Here is a 24,362-nt window from a genome sequence, read left to right on the forward strand (position 1 = left end):
AATTCAATAGTAAACATATATATATATATATATATATATATATATATATATATATATATATATATATATATATATATATATATATATGTGTGTGTGTGTGTGTGTGTGTGTGCATGTGTGTGTGTATATGGATTCACTACTAAATCCAGAAACCGCACAATACCGACACTGAAAATACCGATGCCTAGAAGAACAAAACTACAAAATACCGAAATCAACAAAATAACAAAATAAAACGCCAAAATTAGCAATAACAACATGTATGGAGGGGGTCAAGCCCCCCTGCAACCCCCAACCCCCCGTAACTCAAATATACCTACTCCAAAATCACACTACACTTGGGAGAACAGCAAACTTACCTTTACTCACTATACGGCAATCTCCATTATTTGCCGTTGGGATTCTGAAGTTTCGTTCTTCTGAGCATCGGTGTTGTGAGTGTCGCTATTCTGTGGTTTCAGGCTTTCGTAGTGTTCCCGTGTATATATATATATATATATATATATATATATGTGTGTGTGTGTGTGTGTGTGTGTGTATATATATATATATATATATAGAGAGAGAGAGAGAGAGAGAGAGAGAGAGAGATAGATAATTACATATCTGGGATAACTTAAATTGGTCAACACAACAAAAATATCAATACCAACGTCAAAAACGTCGACTGGTAGGATGTCACCAAGATGGTAACTTGGTAGTAGCTTTAGCTCTTCTACCTTAAAACTATTTCTGTCAGACATTTTCAGTTCTAAATGATATTTGACTGAATATTTTGATAGCAATCTACTTCTAAACATTTTTGGAGAACTATTGAATGATTTTTATCCTCTGACATTTAAAAATTTCTGCCATTCTCAACTTGATAAAAACCAATTCCCTCAGCTGTTATAATGAGTCATGCAAAAAAATTATTCACAGGAGACTTCTCTCAAAAAGGAACTACCTTCTTTACTGTCAAACATCCAATACTTATCTCTAAAAATCAATAAGATGGACAATAAACTGGATTCATTTAAAGACAAATGTTCTCAGCAACTGGAACTACTACAAGAAATGATTATGCAGAAAAATATCATATTTCGGCTATGGAATAATCTCTTAATGATATGGAAAGTAGACTTTCTGAAGAAGAACAGCAAACAGAATTTTTATTAAAGCAAAATACATATTTATTAGACAAGATAGATGACCTGGAAAACAGATCTAGGAGAAACAACCTACGAGACTATGGGCTTCCTGAGAAAACCGAAGGAGACAATGTGATTAATTTTCTTACATCCTGGATTCTTTCGACACTGAATGTACCTGAATCACTTTCTTATGGCAATGAATGAGCTCATAGATCCTTAACTGCTTCAGGAATTTCTGCCTCAACAAACTCCAAGCCAAGAGCTATAACAATGAGGTTTTTCTCTAGTCAAGGCAAATAACTTATATTAAAAACTGCCTGGGCAAACATGCCAGTTAAACTTCATGGTAGTGAAATCAGATTTGATAATAATTACTCTTCAGCTGTAGTCTGAAAAAGAAGAAAAAATGTTTCCCCTGATAAAAGCATTAAAAATAGAAGCAACTAAAAACTCATCTTTTGTTTTCAGCTAGGTTGAAAATCTTTTTTTGCTTAGGGCATAAAAAATGTTTGATTCAGTGGACTTGACAAAAAAAATGTACTTAATAATATACCTGATCAAGTGGAAGTTATTGATTGGGCTAATAGTATCCCTAAAAGATATGCTGAAAAGAATGGATGGAAGGCTGTTGAACAAAAGAAGAAAAAATTGAAGGACAAATAAAACTTAAATTTTGCATGTTTCTATTCCTTATATGACATTCCCCGGGAGTCATGAAGCTTGCGCCAGGAGCAGGCGTAGCATCGGTGATCTAACAGTGAATTTGGCTGCCGAGCAATTCAGGTACAAGCTGTTTCCATGTGCACTACTGGCATACGCTGCAGCTGCGCAGCTCCTGCTGCATGTAAGCTAATTACCCCATGTGCATCAGTGTAGCATGCAAATGAAGGTGTATAGCGATTCATGAAGTAGTGCAGGCATAGTGTAAGCATGCAGAAATGTAAACCGAAAAAAAGGTTTACATTTTTTCAAACATAAAATCGGAGCCATGATAGCGGACCAAACTCACGTATTATACTGTTAATATATGCCAATGGCTAAATATATAGCCATTGGCATAACAAAACATGCACAGCACATAAAAAAGAATATTTAATGTCATGGCCACACTAATGCAAAGTAAAATTGCAGTGCATCGGTGCGCAAACGGGATCACAATGAAAATATATTTATATGTAATAAAACTGCAATGTAACACATTTCATGAATTCCCCATAATAGTCAATGGCACGCATGCTACACCACAACCATGGCGCAAGGGCTGCTAAGGGTCTGTGACAGTGTTCTGTGCGGTAACTAGGAATTAGTAGTCAATGTCATGCAAATGAGACAAGTAATACTGAATCGCAAAATCCCCATTGGCATAAGAATGTACCTCACAGTGTAGCAGTACAACACCGAGGTGTGGCCTGGAGATAAAGATGACATCAAGAGAGGGGTGAGCCACCTTAGTTGTAAGCAGATTTGAGCATTGCTAATCCAGTTTGCCTGTTGCTAAGCAAAGCCACAGGATAGGGGTGTGGAAGTAGCCATAGCTTTGCTTAGCTGAGAGCACACAAGGTAACCAAAAGTGCATGTGATTGTGGATTAAAACACTCTCGAACCCGGTAAATGGCTGTGTGTGGTATGCACCACAGCTGAAACAGGAAGGATACGGGAAGACAATAAGGAAATGCTGCAGCATGGTAATTGGTGTACAAATGAGTAATTAACACCTAGGAACCCACAGTGGGCCATTGACAACAACTAACAAGGCTGCTAGGAGCTACCTGCAGAACAGGAAAGGGGAGGTGCCGTACTGCAAAAAAAAGAGAACTGTCACAGCAGAACAAAGCAAACATGCAGTAGATCAGCTACATAACACATTTCGCTACACAAGCCTGGGTTGTGAAAGTACAAAATAAGAAAGGCGGCAGCTGGATGCATGCCTGACAATGGGAGGGGGATTGGGTTGAAAAGCGAAGTAAAGGCCAATAGATGAATCATGGCAGCCAAGCGTAATTCAACACCAAAGGCCCCACAATAGCAGTACCCACTGTAAAACCCATAATTAAGATACCCTGCAGCCAGAATTGCACATACACACCCAATTACACCAGCAGCATCCATAGCACAATAGTATAAAGTGTGAAAGCACCACACACACAATTTTGTATTCCCAGACACTCTGCACCATTGGTGTATACAGACGGAGAACTTTTAATATGTACATGTTAAGGGCTGCCATAGCATTGATTTACCAGCATGTGTGGGAGACTGACGGTGGTATGGAGGATGATGCTGACAACCATCTCAGGCACCGGAGGAGGAGAAGAGTGTTCAGACCCAGGGTAACCTACCAGGGGCTACATGATGTAGAGTTAGTAGAGCGTTACAGGGTGGACAGGGACACCATACAGCAACTTGTTGAGCTTTGCCGGCCATGCCTCAGAGCCAGAAATAACAGAGGGAAACCCATCCCAGTGGACACGAAGGTATGTGTAAGCTTGAGAATACTAGCCACATGTACCTTTCAAAGGCCAGCAGGGGATATCATGGGGATTTCACAGGCATCAGCATCCAGGGTACTCCACCAGTTCCTGGATGCTATGTTACCACATCCCAATGAGCACATATACTTCCCCTGAATGCAGGAGGAGTCGGACAGCAATATGTGTCTCTTCCACCATGTGGCAGACTACCCTGAGGTACTGGGTGCGATAGACTGCACGCACATACACATCAAGTCACCACCTGGTGAGCAGAGTAGGTGCTACATAAACCACAATGGATACCCCTCCGTCAACTGCCAGGTCATGTGCAATGTCCAGGGCATTATCATGGATGTGTGTGCTGGCAGCCCTGGAAGCTATCACGACTCCCACATCTGGCAAGGGTCACAGCTGTATCAGGTATTTGCCAGGGGTGACATCCCATATGGCCACCTGGTGGGGGATGCTGGCTATGCACTGGAACCGTGGATGATGACTCCCATCAGAAATGCACAAACACCCATGCAAGAACACCATAATGAGGCACACGCAGAAACCAGATTCATCATAGAGCGTGTGTTTGGGATGCTGAAATCACAGTTCTGTTGCTTGGACATATCTGGTGGAGCCTTGCAGTACTCTCCATGCATGTGTACCCACATCTTCATAGTATGTGCCATGCTACACAATATGATCCTGCAGAAACAGCCACAGCAGGGACAGAATGGTGAAGGCTCTCACAGCACACCACCATTGCCAAGGGCCCCACAGGCACAGAGGGACTCAGACTACGAACACCCTGTGCCAGTCCCAGTAGGCAGATGGAGGCATGCCCAGTATGCCCATGCCTTGGCAAAGAGGGAACATATAGCACACACACTGACAGTGTAGGCACCTATGGACTGACACCCTTCTCCACCTGCACACACAGCAAACATGGACATCACACACACAACCACCTGTAAATTGTCATGTATAGGTGGTCTACTGTGTGCATCCTAGATAGGCAGCCCTCAACTATTGTACACACAACAGCCATTGGCACAAGGTAAGTCAATACCTGAACAGTAAATTAAGCTATCAGCATGTGTTTATACTGTATGTATAGGTTCATAGGTACATAGGTAGTTACATGCCTAACTGCCCAAGGCCATTCATAAACCTAGCCAAAATGTGTCTGCTGTTGCCACCCCATTGATTAACTAACTGTCACTCTGTGGAGCAGAGCCAATTGCGGGATCCCTGGGGTGTATCCACTGTTCCCCACCCACTCTGCAAGGATTCCCTGAAGTGTTAGTGAGTGGCTCCGTATAATGTAATCAGGGATGTAGTTCCAAAGCATGGGGAGTACCCGTGACAGGAATCTGTCACTCCAGCATCTTCCAGTTATGGTTGTGGCAAGGTGTAGCTCATTAGAGTGTGTGGCTCACTGTGACATGGATTCCCATATGTGGAGCATATCCATTAAGCCTGACTTAGACATGGCTTTGTTGGCCAGCAAATATCATCTCTGAGTAAATGAGATGCTACTGAGTAATGCAAGAGTTTGTGCAGTCTGGCAGCATAGGACACATGTCTGAGGGCATTATCCCTCTTGGTGAGGTACGGTCTTGGCCATTCCAGCTGTTGTATGTGTCCTCTGAGGTACATCCAAAATGGGTTATCATACTCGATGATTAAATTGATGAGTGATGAGTAAAGGGGCACAATAACATCAGTCTGTTTAGATGCAAACCCTTAAGTAATCAGATGGCCTGCACAGACGGATGTCCTAACTACTTCGCAGATATGACTGTCAAAGGACAGATCACTGTCTAATGTAGTCCCCACATACCCATTACATTGTCCGAATTATAGTGTCTGCTACTCATGTTAATATGTGTGTGTGTAGTTTTCCAAAATGGAATGACGATGTAGTATGTGGCCTTTAGCTGGAGGCCATGACTCTGACACCCTGTGTTGTTCTATGCGAGGCCCCTTGAAGGATGTCTGAGATAGCTGAACTGTCAGTTATGGCTCCCAGTCTGCAGTAATCACCAAACAAAGCCTGCTGTAGTCCACCTGTGTTAGCCCGTACCTCTGAGAAATATATGGCAAACAGTAGGTGTCCCAGGACTGAGTCCTGCGGGACACCAGTTGTGACTGGTCAAGAGTTAAACCTGGAGGATGCTAGGCTTACCATGTGGGTTCTGTGTGTAAGCTTATTGGCAAACCAACCTGTGATGTATGGGTGTATGTACTGGTTGGTGAGTGTAGAAATAATACCTGAGTGGGGAATGGTGTCAAAACTCTTGGTGAGGTCCAGGTAGTATGTATGAACTACCACACCCTACACCTAAAGTCTAGGTGACTGTAAGATGTCAAACAGGTTCATTAGGCATGATCTGCACTCAATCAAGCTGACCTGGGTTGGGTCAGGTGTCTGGAGGTTACCATTGTCTATGTTAATGAGTACCATGAGGATGCGCTCAACAGCCATGCAGATCAGGCTACTCAGGCTTATGGGGTGGTAGTTACCATGGTCAGTTGTGTCACCACCTTGTTGGAGTGGAATAGCTGTTGACATGTGCCATTGAATGGCCATGTAGCCTGTGTAGAGGCTGATGTTGAATTGCTATATTAGCCGGGGTCACTTTGTCTTGTAGTGTCTGCAGGATGCAGTCTGGGACACCATCTGCCTCCATTGATGCTCTGTCATCCCATTTAAAAGGGCCATTACCACCTGTATGTCTCAGATGTATGGGATACTGTACATTTTGGGTATTGTTGTGGGCCGTGTATGGGGGTGAAGCTTGCTCCGAATGTATTATCAAGTGTGTTGGTGAAATCAGTAGATTCAGTATATTCAGTGCAATATTGCACCAGCACAGCACAAATCTGTGTGTTACTGCTTAGATCCTTGACATTGCTAAAGAAGCCTTTGTGGTCATATTCTGATTCCATGCCTATTTACCTGTGGATGTCAGCCTTGGATGATTATATGAGTAACATAAGTATCTTGCTAATACTGGTCATGGATGTGTGCATGTCTTGGGATTTGCTGTTGTTCTGGACTACTTTCCTACTTCTGTTGTATAGCCTGTATAATGCAGGTGTTCAGCAGACTGGTGTCCTTGTATAGGAGTAGCGAGTCCTGGTTTACCACTGATAGCACAACCCATACATTTTTTGTAGGTGCTTATAGAGTGCATTTGTAATTTTGTCTGTATCTTGAGCAGTCATCCCTGAGCATGGGGTCTGAGAACCCTCCCACCTCTGTCATTAGTACTATGAATATAGCTGTAGGAAAGGTATTCACTGTGTGTTCCTTGCGTGGGGGAGATGGTTTGGAGTGGAAATCATCATTAAATAGTTCATGGTCAGATCTAAACAGTGACTGGTTTACCTCTGCTGTAGTGCACCTGTTGCACATGTCAGTGATTACCACTTCTAGTATGTTTTCACCTCTCGTTAGTCCATCTACCAACTGATACAGCCCATATAAGGTGATAAATCCCAGGAAGTGTTGGGCCTGGAAGTGAATACTCGAGTAGGTTATCCAGTTAAGTGTAGGGTAGCTGACATTGACCAATAACAGGGTGTCTGGTAGGACTGTCATGTTTACCACTGTCTCCAGATAGTTGTAGTGGTGCTCCTGGGTCATGGAGGGTTATCTATAGCAGGTCACAGTTTGCATTACAGTCGTGGCTGATGTTAGCTGCACATGGATGATCACAGAGGTATCATGCTGCCCACTAACTTGGAGGTGTAGGTATCCCCGATGAATATGGATACACTCCCTCCATGTCTGTGCCAATCCATGTTCAGTGGCTGAAATGTGTGTTATGGGTTGTAGTCTGGTAGTACCGGTGTGCTCACAGGAGTCTTATACATGTCCCAGTCACAGAACAGATGTAGATGTTGTCCATACTGAGGGGTGCTATGAGTGCGTGCATGTTGTGAGTACTACCCCTGGTGTTGAGTAGCCTAACCCTCACTGATTCTGCTATTGTGCAGTTCATGCAGGTGAGATACACCTCTGAGACCTGCCTAAAAATGGCAGCATAGGGGTGCCAATAGCCTTGTCCAGCATTCCAAAGCCTTAGGCTGACACATGCAAGTTGGTATGGCAATGTTGCAGGCATGTTTACCATCTGTGCTTGTGTCCCATCTTTCCTGTAGGTAACCTACTGGCAAGCAATGGTTGTTTGTCTTGCACCTTTTCCCGGTTAGCCTAAAACCTATACAAGTCCTCTAGCTTCCAAGATAGGCTTTTGGAGTGATTATGTATCAGTAGTCTGTATGCTATTGCTGTACTTAACTGTTGCCTGACTACATGGTGATTTTACACTGTATATTGTGATCAGAAAACTCTGTATAATCACATATGATGTTGGAGATGGCCTGCACTGTAGAGGTTCACAGATAGGTAGTAGGCTATCTGCCCAATGGCATTTAGAAGCATAGCTACAGTGTGGTGGCTTTACCTGCACCATTGATGAAGTAACTGAGCCTCTGTTAAGCATAGCCAATGAAGTGATTCCAGGCAGAGTTGCAGGAAGCCGTTGAAGACTGGGGTGCTGTAGGGAGATAGGAGCACATAGTGATCTCAAAAGGGTATGTTAACATGACAACCCAACAGCATTCAATTTCCCCAACAGGTCTTGTAGCTATGAAACTGAAGTGGCTCCCCCACACCCTGGCTGTACGTTTCTTTGACACATGATCCCAGGGGTGTATATATACTGTTGCCCAGTCACACATCAAGGTTTCCCCTGAAGTGTGTCAGTGAGGGGTATGCCAAATGTAGTTAGGATGTTAATGTATAGTCTCTCAATTCATGTGTTATGCCAGTATTTCGAGAAGCTCACTGGGTGTGGGTGGCTCTGCCTGTTGTGTAGTCAAGCTTACACATAGGATTCCTGGGCATAGGAAATAGGCAAAAGGAATGTTAATGTCAATAGTGTAATGGCTACAGCATTTGCATAATATCTGTGCAGTGCTGGTTCAAATCCCAATAAAGTCAGAGATGATTTACATGTTACATAGTATACCTTAACCACAGCTTGCATATATAGGTAGTATTCCATAGAATAATAAACATTTGGAACACACATGAACCCATGTGAGCTGGAGAGTACAGTTAACAGACAATGTAATGTTATACAAGCACATAGTGAGATGTTATGTCACTGAAATGTATATATCCTGAGTAGTTAGCAGAAGTCGCCATATTTGTGTGCACAGGTTGTAGGATGTAACGTTTGTTTAATTGTGTACAACCGCTGGTATAATGTCACACAAACACCTTTAAACCTGCACATAACTGCTTAAATTAGCCTTATTCTGTAGTAAAACATGTCTAATATATCTCAGATGTTGAACCCTGGGCCATGCACACCATAGTCATGGGACCTAACACTTAGCCACCTAATCTGTATACATGGTAAGTGGTCTTTAGACTACACCATATACTGCAGCCATTTCACAGTACAGACCACAAATGGGACAGTCACTTTGTGTACATTGTAATGTACTGTAATGTGTGAATCAACATATACAAGTCTACATATATATAAGTGTTACAAATTAATACTACATATATCTATATATAGATATATATGCATGTCACTGATGTGTGCACATAGACAGAAATATGTATATATATATATATATATATATATATATATATATATATATGTTTATATATATATATATATATATATATATATATATATATATATATATATATATATATATATATATGAACATCTATGAACACACTTTGTGACACAGAAGCATTCAAAATGGATAGAAGTGTATGCAAAACACATGCAGCTCTGGTATTACAACTATTATAAACCTAATTCCCCATAGAAGCAATGGTTGCTGTGTATGTGGAGATTGGTGTGGGGGAGGACCACTGGCTAATGGAATATCCATCAAGGATGGCCTGTGTCAGATGTTCATTACGAGAACTAGAGGGGTACACATGGAGTATGGGCACAATGTAAAAAGGACACAAAACAAGAACCTTTCTCATCTATAATCCACCCTGTCAGGTCACATTGCAAAGTGACTTCAACGAACATATGAACATTAACAGGTATCATACATATGTACACCAACTGACTTACGCATTTGTTTGCAGTAGTGAGGAACGGCTGTAGTACACTGTGCATACTAAACACCATAAAAGTTGTACATATCTCAGATGCCTCAGTGGTAAAGCCAGTGACTGTGGTGTTCATGGTCCCAGTTTCAAGACCTGCAAGGGCTGTTATGTCATTTTGAGGACCCGAATAAGAGATGTTGGATGCAGGTTATTAAAGACTTTTAAACAGACGTGAGCGGGTTATTGCACCTGTAAGTGGCTTTTAAACATGACTACATGGATAAGCACCACACAGGTTTAACCTTTGCTGAACATCGTGCAGATCACGGGCAAAGCCGCCCACAACTGCAGAAATGTGCATTAATCACCCTTGCACTACCAGTGCCTGCTCTGAGAGGTAAAATGACCACTGCCAGGATTAGAACATGCAACCATGTACTCAATCTTCATAACAACCTACCACTAAGCTACCTGAGCTGCACAACGGCAGATGAGTATTCTGACAGGTTAAAACACAAAAGGGAGGATTGTGTGGAAATATGACAAACCACCATGTACCCAGTGAAAGGTTTATGCTATATATATATATATATATATATATATATATATATATATATATATATATATATATATATGTATAAATCAACATATATATATATATATCTATATATATATATATAGAGAGAGAGAGAGAGAGAGAGAGAGAGAGATATGTCGATATATAGGGATATACATATATATGTAGATATATAGATAGGTTAACAACATCTACACAACCATGGAGGTACATATAAATGGGATACCTACCAAATACCGAATGCTTGACATACCGAAGTGCGTAATCACGAGGCTTAAAGACTGAAACACCACAGTACCAAAACACCAGAAGTGTGAGTATTAAAATCCCGATGTTAAGAGACATTTAGTTAGTGCTTCTGGTGTTGCGGTTCAGGTAGGTTACTGTGTGTAAATGTGTTTCTGAGGGTTGTAGTGTGTGTAGGTGTGTGTTCTGAGTGTGGTGTGTCTTTCTGGGTGACTGTAATATGTGGGTGTGGGTTTGCTTTGTGTGTCTGTTTGTGTGATCTCGGAGGTAGAATATTAAAGTAGGGGGGTTGTGGGGCTGCAGCCTCCCAAATGGGGGGTGTAGGGGGGCTTGCCCACCTGCTCATATGTAGTGTAGGATGGTTTGTTTGGATGTGGTAGGTAGCAGTGTGTCTGTGTGTGCATGCGTGTGTTCTGTGTTTGTGTTACTTTCGCGAGTTTGACTGTCGCGAGTTTGAGTGTTCAGTAATGTGGGGTTTGGGAGTCTGGGCCCGGTACTGTGGGCATTGGAATTGTGTGCGTTCAGGATTCCAGAGGTATCCCATATACAGCGGTTGAAGTGTTCATATATGAGTATAACATGGACCTTAGCAATCACACATTCCACCACGACCAAATGTTATGAACAAAGAATATGGAGAGTATATGCCTATACACTATTACAAATATATGCTATGGACATGAGCCAAAGATAGGGTTACCACCCGTCCCACTTTGTGAGGGACAGTCCCTCTTTGGGCGGTTGTGTCCTGACCAAAAATATTAAAAATGGCAAATGTCCTGAGATTTTAGGACATAATTATGTCACATATGTAATGTAATAATTGCATAAAATAGTTATTTCCATATCTAAAATACCTACATGTTACAAGAAACAGGATAAGCAACTAAACTGATAGAAGAATAAGCTTTTATTTAGGCAAAAAAGTAAAGTTCTATCCTTTGTACTGACCATGGGTTTGTGTCGGCCTGTAAAATCTGATGTGTGTCCTGAAAATGTCCCACTATGGCCATTTGAAAAGGTGGCAACCCTAGCCAAAGAGGGTCAGTCACCAACACAACTCCAATGACTGCAAATACCTATGACAGAAATACACAGACAGCTTTCATGTAGCAACACTATATTATGTTCTGATGTATTGCCAAAAGGATTCAAGGACTAACATCACCTGCATGCTATACAGGAACTTATTAACAGTGCCTTAATGAATCAGCCTGCAATTACCATAGCATTAGTCCACTAAAGGATAGGTGTTCAAACAGGGAAGGAACCCTCACACACATATCGTATATGTATAAAAGCAGTTCCTACACACCTGCATGTGCTATGTACACCCACCAACATCTCCCCAACACCCAAACCAATTACAATACAAACTGTAATAACATCACAAATCATTCACTCACTGTACAACATCTGCAGAAGCCTTAACATACCTTGTCAGAGACACACTAACATGGCCTTATGTGAAACAGTTGTTGTTATACAATGGAACAGCTGCTGATGTTACAGGGTTTGTTTGCACTAATCCCATTTCAGAGGGCTGTGTGTAGACCAGGAAATGTTACCAATTACTGATTAACAGCACAGTATGATACACATTTACACCAAACCAAACTGTAAACCACCTAACATTTTATGCATAGCCATATAGCCTTGAGCTGCTCAAACATCCTTGCCAGACTGAAACATCTGCAGAAGTATCAGGTACAAACAAACCCTGCATAAGTAGCAATGTTCTGAAATATAACAGCTGCACTCACATGTAGAACAATATCTTCTAGCCATTACACACAATCCATGGGAGTCATGAAGCTAATATATTTCTGTTTGTCTCCATATAGCTGTTGCAATACATCACAAACAACACATCCAGGCCATCTTCCTCGAAAGTAAGGCAAAGGGACAAGTGGAGTACTCAGTTATACACCACTGTTGCCATGGTATTGGCTAATGGATTAGCTGCACAGCTGATGTGCATGTAATTAACTACTTTGGAACACCAATTGGCAGTGAGGATAGCACATGTTACCAATATTTAACTATAAAAAGATGGCTTGTCACACATTCAAACCATCTGTATATACCAGCAGAACATTACAAAGAAGATTGAAACACAAACTGAAAAGAATTGAAATAACAGTCAACGACACCTCAAGTTACTAATAAGGTATGTAGAACACCCAGTATGTCTGTGTATGTAGTACCTGTCCTGTAATAATTAAAGTGTACGCAATGCATATAGTGGAAACAGTTATCTTGTAGTGATGTATTGTTGAGCATAGTATCACTTGTAGTATTTATGTGTGTACTGCTATAGGTCAAAAGGCAAACGTCTCATACACCACAAGGGATGCTATATAAGGGCTTTGAACCCAACAATTCCTCTTCAGCCGCTGTCAGTGGCAGGGTTGGTCCAACAAGTACGTGCTATAGCAGGGGATAGTATATGTTGATATATTGTAACAGTAGGCATATGTTTGGGTGTATTACTGAGAATAACATGTCGAACATGGGCCTACTGTGCAATTATGATTTGCATTGTGGGATATTGTGCCAATAACTGTGTAATGTACAGTATTGTAGGCAGATATGTATTACATTTTACATAGCATTACTGTTATGTTAGGCAAACATTAGTTATGTCTATTGGCATTTACAATACACAGTAACAGATACATATGAATTGTAGTCACCCGACAGTTTATCAGCATGATAGCAAAGTAAAATGGAAGAGCTAGTTAACTATCCATGCACAAAATACATGTAATAGGTTCATAGGTAGGTACTAGGCTGTCTGCCCAAAAGTATTTATAAGTCTAGCTAGAGTGTGTTGGCTTCTGCCACCCCCCTAGGTTAGTTCCCTGTGCCTCTGAACAGCAGAGCCATTAGTTCCCTGTGCCTCTGTCCAGCAGAGCCACTGCAGTGATCCCCAGGGTACATGTCTGTCTCCCATGCACCCATCATGGTTTCTCTTGAAGAGTGCTAGTGAGGGGCCCTGCCTGATGTACATTGGACTCATGCTCCAAAACATGGGGAATCTCTGGGTCAGGAATCTATCCCTCCAGCACGTCCTAGTTATCATTGTGGTTAGGTTTGTATCCCGAGGATGTGGCTCTCAGGGGCTTTTGTTTAGGTGGAGCATATCCAGCAATACTGGGTTGGACATGGCCCTTGTATGTCAAGCAGAGATCACCTCTGAGTACGCGGTATGCAACAGAGTACAGCTGGAGTTTTTTAAGTTGGGCTGCATAGGTCATCTGTTTGAGGTCAGTAAACCTCTGGGTGTGGTACTGTTGTGGTCTTTCAAGCTGTTGCAGTTGTCTTGTAAAGTACATCCCAAATGGGGTGTTATATCCTTTAATGGGTCTAATAAGTCACGAGTAGAGAGGCACAATGGCCTCCTTTGTTCTGGATGTGAACCCATTTGAGATTAAGGGGGGCACGTAGAAGGATATTCTAACCACCTTGGCATTATTGTTATTAAAGGATATATTGCTGTCTACTTGGGTTCCCAGATCCCTTATTACCTTTTCTGTAGGTGGGGGACTACCATCTATGTGGTAGTTCGAGGGTAATTAGTTTTATCCAAATGGGATGACTATGCACTTTTTGGCATTCAGCTTGAGGCCATGATATTCACACCAGGTATCTGTCTCAGTGAGACCCTTCTGGAGGGTGTCTGTATCAGCTGGGAAACCAAATATGGCCCCTAGTTTGCAGTCGTCTGCAAACCTTTTCAGCCAAAGTCCTCCTGTGCTTGCCTGTACCTCAGAGAAGTATATACCGAACATGAGGGGTCCTAGGACTAAGCCCTGGGGGATGCCACTTGTAACTGGTTTACAGTCGGACCTAGGGTATGCAACTCTCACTGTGTGGGTTCTGTCCATGAGCCACTTTGCAAACCATCTCGTGATGTAGGGGTTAATGTTCAGGTGGATGGGTATGTTGATAATACCAGAATGGGAAATGATGTTGAAAGCCTTTGAGAGATCGAGGTAGGCTGTGTGGACCTTTTTACCCTCATCTAATGCCTTGGTAACTGTCTCAAAGATGTCCACCAGGTTTAGGAGGCATGGTCTGCCCTTAACATAGACAATATGGGTGGGGTCAAAGGTTTGGAGGTACCCAATGTCTCTGTGAATGAGATCCATGCTGATGTGCTCCATAGCCTTGCAGACCAGGCTAGTCAGGCATATAGGGCAATAGGTCCCGTGGTCCATTGTGGCGCCACCTTTGTGGAGTGGGATATCTATTGCTGTGCGCCATTCAGGGGGCACAAAGCCTGATGCAAGGTTATTATTGAAAATGGTTCTTAAGTAGGGAGGCAGTTCATTCTGAAGTTCATGTAAAATGCAGCCTGGGATGTTGTCCGGTCCCATGGATGCTGTGAGTTTAGCTTTACCTGCATAGTTATGATTACAGGGACTCTGCATTCTTCCTGTATAGATATGGCCCTTTAGGGGGTGAGAGGGGGGTAAAGTTAGCACTGAACCTATCTGCCAAGATGTTGGCAATATCAGTTTTTTCTGTAATGTTCGTGCCTTTGTGCTGTAACTCAGAGCAGATTTGGGTGTTGCCATTGAGATTTTTGGCATAGCTATAGAATGCTTTGTGGCTGCCCTTGGAATTAGTGGTGGTTTTGTTTTTGTAGCTAGCTTTGGAGGATCTCATAAGGGATCTCAGCTTCTTACTGAGGCTGACCAGAGAGCTCTTACACTCATGGGATTGTACTCTCTTTTGCAACAGTTTCTTCCTTCTGTTGTACAGTTTGTTTATGACAGGGGACCACCAGATTGGCTTCCTTTTTTTGGAGGATAGCGTCTTGGTTCTGTTTGGGATAGCAAGATCCATGCACTCATGTAAACGCTTATAGAGTGGATTTGTGCAGGATTCAGCAATTATAACTGTATTGTCCATCTGCATGGGTGACGAGAAGTTCACCACTTCTGTTTTAAGAAGCATGAAGTTGGCTTTGTAGAAATATTTTTCTGTGGTTTCCTTAATGGGTGATGGGGGTGGGATGTGGATATCAAGGGTGATTAGCTTATGGGCGGATCAGACCAAGGAGGAGTTGACATCAGGTGTGGAACACTGGTCGCTCATGTTGGTAATGACTAGGTCTAGGATATTGTTGCCCCTGGTGGGTTGTGGATAAGTTGATCCAGGGCATTGGAGTTTATGAATTCCAGAAAGCATTGAGCTAATGAGTTGGTACATGAGTAGTTTTCACAGTTAATGGTGGGGTAGTTGAAGTCACCCATTAGTAGGGGGGTTGGTTGAACCCTAATAATTTCCAGTACATCAAGAAAAGATGAGTGGGAATCTTGGGGCATGGTGGGGGATCTGTAGCAAGCTACAGTTTAGATTGCAGTTTTGCCCAGAATTAGTTGCACTTGGATAACCTCGGATGCATTGTGCTAAGCAACTAGCCTGGAGGGGTGGATATCCTTAATGAATATGGATACACCTCTGCCTTGGGTGTTTTGGTCCATGTTACATGGCCGAAAAGTGTGGTATGGGTTATAGGCTTGTAGTGCAGGGGTACTCTCTGGAGCCTTGAATCAGGTCTCAGTCACTGCACAGATATCAATGTTCTCCATTACAAGGAATGCCTCGAGTGAGTGCATTATGAGAGTTAGACTTCTAGCACTGAGTAGCATTACCTTCAGTTTTTGCTTGCCTGTTCCTGTTATGGTGGTGAATATGTTATTTGAACCTTGCCTAAAAAATGCACTATAGGGGCAGCAAGAGCCTTATCTGGTATCCAGAATCCCAGGCGACAGGTGCAGGCCATCTGTGGCAAAGCATCATGGTCTGTCGACCAAGTCAATAATTTTGTCCTTGTACTGCGGTATCATTCTTGGCAATGGCAGAATGCTACTCAGGGCTAGGGTCATACCTGCCTGGGGTACAAGATCGGAGAGCTCTTCCATGTCTCTTTTCATGTAGTCAAGGGAGGTATGTCTCAGGCCATTCACACCAACATGGACAATGACAGAGTCATATTTGTACTTGTTATGGAGTGACCTGACTGCATGGGTTATGTGGCGGATCCTGGTACCCGACAGGCAGCTGACAGTAACCTTCTCCTTGTTTAGCCTGGTGAGTGGGACATCAGTGTGCCTGACTATAGAGTCACCTATGACTAGTGTGTTGGGTATGTTGTTTTGCCTTATTGGCTGTGGTTGAGTGGCACACTGAGTATGTGGGCTATGTGTCATTGGGGTTGTGTTTGGGGATGGAGGCTGCTTGCATTTCTGCTTTGGATGTCTCTGTTGCTTAGACAGACTATTAATGAGAGCCTCCACAAATGTTTTTGTGTTGCTATGTGTGGATTTTGGTGGTGTAGATTTTGTGAGACTATGTGATGATTGTGGTGTGGTGCAAATGTTTACCTTCTCCACATGACTGTCAAGTTCAGTCTTGATTGGAGAGAGCTTTACCACCAGTTTGGCTAGATAAGTGCATCTCTCACAGGTTGTAGTGTTGGGTGGTAGGAGGAGAGGGGTGTCTGTGTACATGAGGCAATTTCTACATTGCCTCAAGAAGCCCAGATTCATCAGATAGACAGGAGAGAACAATGGGAGCTGACCCTTGGACATGCCTGAATATAAAACTATTTTCCTCTAGATAAGTGAGGAAAGTGAGTACAAGAGCTGTTTTACTCTAAGCAAGTGAGAAAAGTACGTACAAAAACTATTTACCTCTAGGTAGTGAAGAAGATTGAGTGCTATAGTAATTAGTAGCTTATTTAGTGCTTACAAATTCCGAACAAGTGCTGAGCATGAATAAGCAATCCAGATAGGGTCTTGGATAACATAAACACACCGCCCCCCAATAGGTACACGATCATATATTCATGTACACCACAGAACCCCTGTAACCACAACTATGCAGGTACAAGCTGCACTCAGGCTGCATGGGACCTGTCCACATCCCAGGTTGCATCATACACATATGGCAAAACGAGTTGCTCTCCACATACACATCATGTAAAATATAGCTTCATGTCATGCTGTGTACACACTGAATAGTGCACTGCAACAGTAATCACAACCCACAAAGGGGGAGACACCCCCGATAATGGGAAGTACTGCACTACTACCCTGCTGAGTCTGGTCTGAAAGGTCATGAACCTTGATCAACTTATTTGATGTCAGCAGTACAGATGTAGATGACAGCAAGGTTGATTTCACACTGCATATCATAACCTTGCCAGGTCATAGGACATCATCACCCATACTTGTGTTCCACCTACACTCAGTATACTAAATGTACATTCCTATGTCACAGGAGTGTTTTGCAACTGGACTGCTGGCAGAACCAACACTACAGAAGGTGTCTGAATAATAAATCCATATCGCACTATTGCCAGCTACAGTAAGACAGGGTTAATTCATTTTACCCCCTCATTGTAGTCTATACCACACAGACTAACAGAAGGCATCTGCCTATTGAAGTATCCAAATGATTATGACCTAGGAGCAATAGCTGACTCAGAGTGTTGTGGACAACTTACAGAAGGGCTTTTGTGGGTGAGGTGTGTGACATATGGCCACAATCTCACAGCTATATATTGCATTGTCACCCCTATGTTAATAACCCTGTACCCATGAAAAACCACCTAGGCAGCAGTCAACAAAATGGACACTGTGTGTAAGGGATGCAGCTGGGCTGTTGTCTTTCCTATGATAGTTATGTCACCACACCTGTCAGGTAATCGTATGTGGCAATCCTAATCATGACAGGGTGCCATTCATGAATATAGAGATAATTGTTCAGCCATACTCAACACTCAGGTGACCCATATCAGATCACATATTTCCTTTAAGGGGTATTGGCCATGTTCGGATGGCCTACACCAGCCTTCCCAATCCCCATCTCCACTATGTAGTATGATGCCTACCCTGAATAAAGCCATGTCCAACCCAGTGATGTTGGACATGCTACACGTACACATCCTGATCTCAAACACATACTTCATGGACATCCACCTTCCTAGTACAAGGATCACCACATGCTGGACAGATCCTTGTCCCATACAGTTTGCATACTTCTGCCATACTATGCATCCCTGTCCAGCAAAGCTGCACATTGACCCCCTTTCAGACATGGTGTGATGACCGCATGGTAAATGTATCATTAACCCTGTGGAGCAGTTATGTGGCACTGCTTGACTTGGCCCCAGAAATCTACCTGTTGGCTACAGCTAGGTAACCTTTCATCCCAGGCTCATACATGGCCCAGGCCATATAGCCTACTAGTTGACTTTGACTGTACATGCTATAGTTGATATCATCCCTGCAAATACCAGCAGGCTAGCCAGTGTCCCATGTGTATCACATGTGCAACACAGGTGATACATGGCAGGATGTTGACCTGCTGTACAGCCATGTAGATGTATATCGCAAAACACATACATGTAAAACCTTCCGTGAGCATGTCTGCGGGGTCACAGGTCATGCCCACTAAGGCAGTGTAAGTCTTTATATGTGACATATACACAGCATCAAGGTTGACTGCATTAATGTGGACACATCCAGGCATGTCCTGATAGGTAAGAACAGCAGTACAGGCTATCAGACATACCCACATCAAGACAGCATCGTCATGGAGTATGAGCAATGTAATCAGGTGACACACACACATATATGGTGACAATGATTGAGTACAATGCCCCATTCGGAATGTATCTGACCCGACACTTGCAGCAGCTGGAGAGGCCACAAAAGTTCCTCACCAAAAGGATAAAGGGTCTCAAAAATCTGTCCTATGCTGCCCGACTGAAAGAACTCCAGCTCTATTCAGTCGCTTACCGCTTGCTCAGAGGTGACCTTTGCCTAACATACAAGGCCATGTCAAACCCAGATTTGATGAATATGCTTCACCTCAAAAATCTAGATCCATCAGAGCCACAAGGGCCCGAGACTTAAACCTTGACACGGCTATTAATAGGACGTGCTGGAGGGATAGATTCATCACCCAAAGACTCCCTATGCTGTGGAACAAAATCCCGGTACATGTGAGGCAGAGCACCTCGCTGGCCTTGTTCAAGAGAAATCTTGACCAATGGATGGGAGATCGCAGATATACCCCAGGGATTACCTCAGTGTCACTGCTCGACAGAGGCACAGAAAAATAATGGGTATAGTTCCCCATACTAAAGGGGTGGCCTAAGCCACAAAACGATGGGCTAGGCTTGTAAATGCCCTCGGGCAGATAGCCTAGTATGAACCTATGAACCTATGAATATCCAATCACCAGTGAGTGTCAAATGTGTGTGACACAAGCATGTCAGTGGTGTCAGTGTCATTTAGATTTGTAAAAACAACTATTTAATCATAATAAATGTGATACACATGTATGTTCAACTGTAGCTCTGTATGTCTCTGTGAGTTACTGTGATCTGTCTTCATCATTATTTCTTCCAGGTATGCCACGTGCAAGGCTACCACCTTATACCCGCTTGGAGGATGAGACCCTCATCCCATACCTACATGATAATCATCATGTCCTGTTCAGCCATGTGCCACAGGATGCACAGCAGTGGGATGCCCTGTGGCAGGAACTTCGCAGGAGGGTTAACAATGTGGGTGGCCACAACTGCACATACCAGCAGGTGTGCGGACACTGTACAGACCTGATTAGATGGGTGAAACAGCATGCAAATGCAATCGCCAGGGAACAAGATGCAACAGGTGGTGGGCCACCAACCCAGCCCCCACTCACACGTATCGAGGAGCTACTGGCCAACCTGGGGACACCTGCAGAACAACATTTACAAGCATTAGCTTATATTGTGGAGGTGGATGTTTCTCAACCACCGAGCTTGGAGTTGCCTGGTAAGTCACTACTGCACATATAACAACTATATTCCATATACTTACATGTGTCACTGTACAATATGTAATGTAACATCATATGCAAGGCATGTATACACACATGCCGCATACTATAGTATGCTACTCTGTGTATGCACACATGTGCATACACCATAGTATAGTCTATTGTACTGGCATATGTGTTAACATGCACATTGCATCCTGTAGCTATCAAATAGGCATGGATAATGATCATACTGCTGTCACTCCTATTTAGGTACCTCTGGCTTTCCGCTGCGACAGCAGCCTGTTGCAGGTGAGACTGTTATTATTTATCAGGCATCTTAATGCACAGATCTATCTGCCATGTGGCCATTTACCACATGTACACAATGTATGGTCCTGTCACAATATACAGGTGGGACCTGCAATGCATCACAATTGCTACCCATGGGCAATACTTGCAAACTATGTGAAACACCGACATGAAACTTCACAAACTGTCATTCCCAGATGTGTGGGCAGCTGTGCATGTAATGGTGGAGGTGTTGTTCACTTTAGGGACATGTACTACAGATCAGAACTACACATGTGGGGAATACAAACAGTACTACACAGTGAGCTGGAGTATGGCCAGCCCACAGGATTCACCGGTGTGGATTATACCCCTGCTATGAATGTCACACAATGTGATGTGCTATTTGACATGTCCATGACATCTAGTGGGCTGGCTGCAACACTGCCTAACTATCCTGAAAAACATATCCCACATACCAAACATACCACCCATTGTCTGCATAACCCTGTCGTCAGTGGAGCATATGACATCTATGGGTGTATGTCATATGGGACAACACAGATGTGAAATAGTTGCCCGCCACAACCATTTGGCCAACACATGGCCATGGATGATGGCCAGAGAAATGAAGCAACACACACAGTAGACATAATGTGCATATGCGTACACCCTGTTGTACATTGGCTCCTCATGGTCCAAATATGGCCTTTGTGTAATGGTTATATTGCAGATATGGAACACTAGAATCCTACAGGCCTGTGCACATCTTGTGTAGGCATGACATCAATCCACCACATAAGATGTGTTGAACATCTGGAGTCTGTCACGACATGACAGCGGTCACCTGTACAGTATCCACATACATACACAGACAGCCACATCAGCCCACAGATACAGTTCATTCCCCTTGCTAGTGTTGGACATCACTGTCACCCTTGCTCCTCATGTGTGTGTGTGTGTGGTAGTGTGGTACACAGATGTCATGTGGGACATGGTGTACCGACGAGTTTGCCATGTCTGGCCATAGTTGCCAGTCAGCAGCAATATGGTTGCAGATGTGCAGGGTTGTCATCCGTATACCTTCAGTGACCTGTGTCACAAATTCCACATCATGGTTTAGTGTGTATACACCTCAGTGATGCGGGTCACATTCCACAGTATATATGTATTGGATCTGAACACAGTCATGGCTATAAACTGCATCTGTAACTCACACTGTATAGCAATAGAGACGCCTCATGATTACCTCAATGGCCATGCACATCAGCTAAATGTGCAGTATATCTGTAGGACGGATAGACAACACTGCATTGGGACGCCATTACTCCACTGTATATTTGACAGGACACCATTGTGTTAAACATGTATGCATGTCATTGCACACATCAGCAGATCACATGTCATACTACATGTGATTGTCATGGTCATATGCCACACATCAGTCAGGTGTACTGTTAACCTGTGTTGGTCTACATGGTGTAACACAGGGATGTATGCTATCTACTACTATGATTGTGTAATTTGCATGCCTTCTGCTATGACACATGCATGCTGTTGTGTGCAACCCAGGGATGTATGATAACTACCACTATTATTGTCTGAGCTGCATGCCATCTGCCGTATCACACGCATGTTGCATGCCTTCTATCATATCACAAGCATGTTGGGTGCCATAGCGTGTGTCTGTGTGTGTGTCTATTGTATAGATTGTAATGTACAGTTTTTGTCTGTCCCTCACAGGTGATGTAGGTGCATTCCCCTCCTGTGGTCCATCTGATGTTAGTGTCCCCACAGACTCTAGCAGTGATGATGAATGTATGATTGAGGCAAAGGCAGGGTTGTCAGGGGCTGAATCTGTGCCATTGGTTGCCATTCAACCTATATCCTCCTCATCCCCGCACAAAGTTCTTATGCCAACACATACCCCATCACCAGCAGCCATAGAGGTAGCTTGGAACAGGAAAGTGTGGAGGCTATAGAAGGTGTGCCTGCACACCATGGTGTCAGCCAACTGACTGGTGATGCCCCACAAAGACATGTGGCCATTGCTGCTCATAGGAGGACCTCTGGCCAACATGCCCTTGCAAGATAGAGTGCAGCAGCTGGTATCACCAGATGCATATTTCAGGCTGTAATGGAGGCTCAGGCACGTGCTGAATGGCGCAACAGAGAAAATCAGAGGCTTCAGAGGGCTGCTGTCCATTCTTTAAACAACAACATCCAGGCAATGGTAAATTCTCAACAGCAGATTGAGAAGCTTTGGATAGACGATTGGGTGACATGGTTGGAGTCCTTAACCGTGGTATGACAATCCGTGAGCCTGAGCTGTCTGTGCTGGAACATCTGGTAGGAGTGAGGAGTCAGGCACATGGACGTAGGCAAGCTACATCACCTGTTTCAGGTCTACATGAACGAGTTACCTCACATGCCCTCTCCCATAGTGGCGGTGGCAGCAAAAGTGCAGTTGGTGCTGTGCTGTCCACACCAGGACACAGCAGACCATGTGCACATGGCCCTGGATGGTCCCAATAGGGACACAGGCCCAGTGGACATGTGTCATCAGACAGTACCCAATCTGCACCTCTGCCTGGTAGTGCCCGTGCAACCCCTGGCAGGCACAGGTCATGTGTCTGTGGCTGGACACAGTGAACTGTAAATCCTGGCCTGTACAGTCTGCTGCTGTCAATAATACCCCTGTGTAGGCCAGACACATGCCAGAACTATGTGCATACATGCACGGAAACATATGTAGGGCACGGCAACTCACACATGCATAACATCCACACATGCCCAATTAAATCAAAGGCCCTAACCCACACACATGATGTCATCCAATGGTGCAGCCTAGGCCTCTGGCAAACATTATCACCTTGTGCATATGATGATGCCTGTGCTGCATCCCTGTCATCCACACCATCGGTACAGGGACATGCTCATATGGTCTGATGCATATGGTGAACAGACTAGGAAGATAAGTGTAAATTACAATTGTTGTGTACTGTTGACAGGCAGCAGACATACCATGCAGTACAGGTTTACAATGCATTTTGTACTGTTAACAGTATGTGTCTTGTGTAACAACAGTAACTGCATGTTTTTCATGATGTTCTGCTTTCCTCCTTCAGGTCTAATTGCATGTGCCAGTGGATGTCAGTGTTTGCAGTTAGTGTCCCATATGTAAATGTGGACTACTCACAGGTATGTTTGAAAATACCAGCATGCACCTTGTAGCTTCCACATCACAGTTAGAAAGTCCCATGTTCCAAACACATCTACAGATCTACTGATCCAAGAGCATGATAGCTGTGTATTAAGCTGCTGTGGCTACAGACATGACATCCATACTGGGTGGCATCACAGGTACAGTTACATGAAGTGGGGAGGTAAGAGAGTGGTCTAGCTGATGACAAGGGTAGAGGTCAGTGGGAAGTGTGGTGCCTCATTGGGAAGTAGTAATACACATTCCCATAACAGGATGCAAACACACAACTGCACCCACATACACAGGTATTCACACACGTGTATTCAGAGACACAGTAACACACCTACACTCACGGATTCACCGACACAGTAACACACACACACACACAGTTGCTAGTGTTGAGGTGAGGACCCCTGCCTATGTGTAAATCATCATTACAGTACTGTGCACTTACATGACGTGCCACAGAGATTACACATGTACAGGTAGTCAGTATGGCCTAAGATCGAGGACATCA

This window comes from Protopterus annectens, chromosome 4.part0 (genome assembly GCF_019279795.1).
Source record: "Protopterus annectens isolate FY-2018-M chromosome 4.part0, PAN1.0, whole genome shotgun sequence".
Lineage (NCBI taxonomy): Eukaryota > Metazoa > Chordata > Ceratodontiformes > Protopteridae > Protopterus > Protopterus annectens.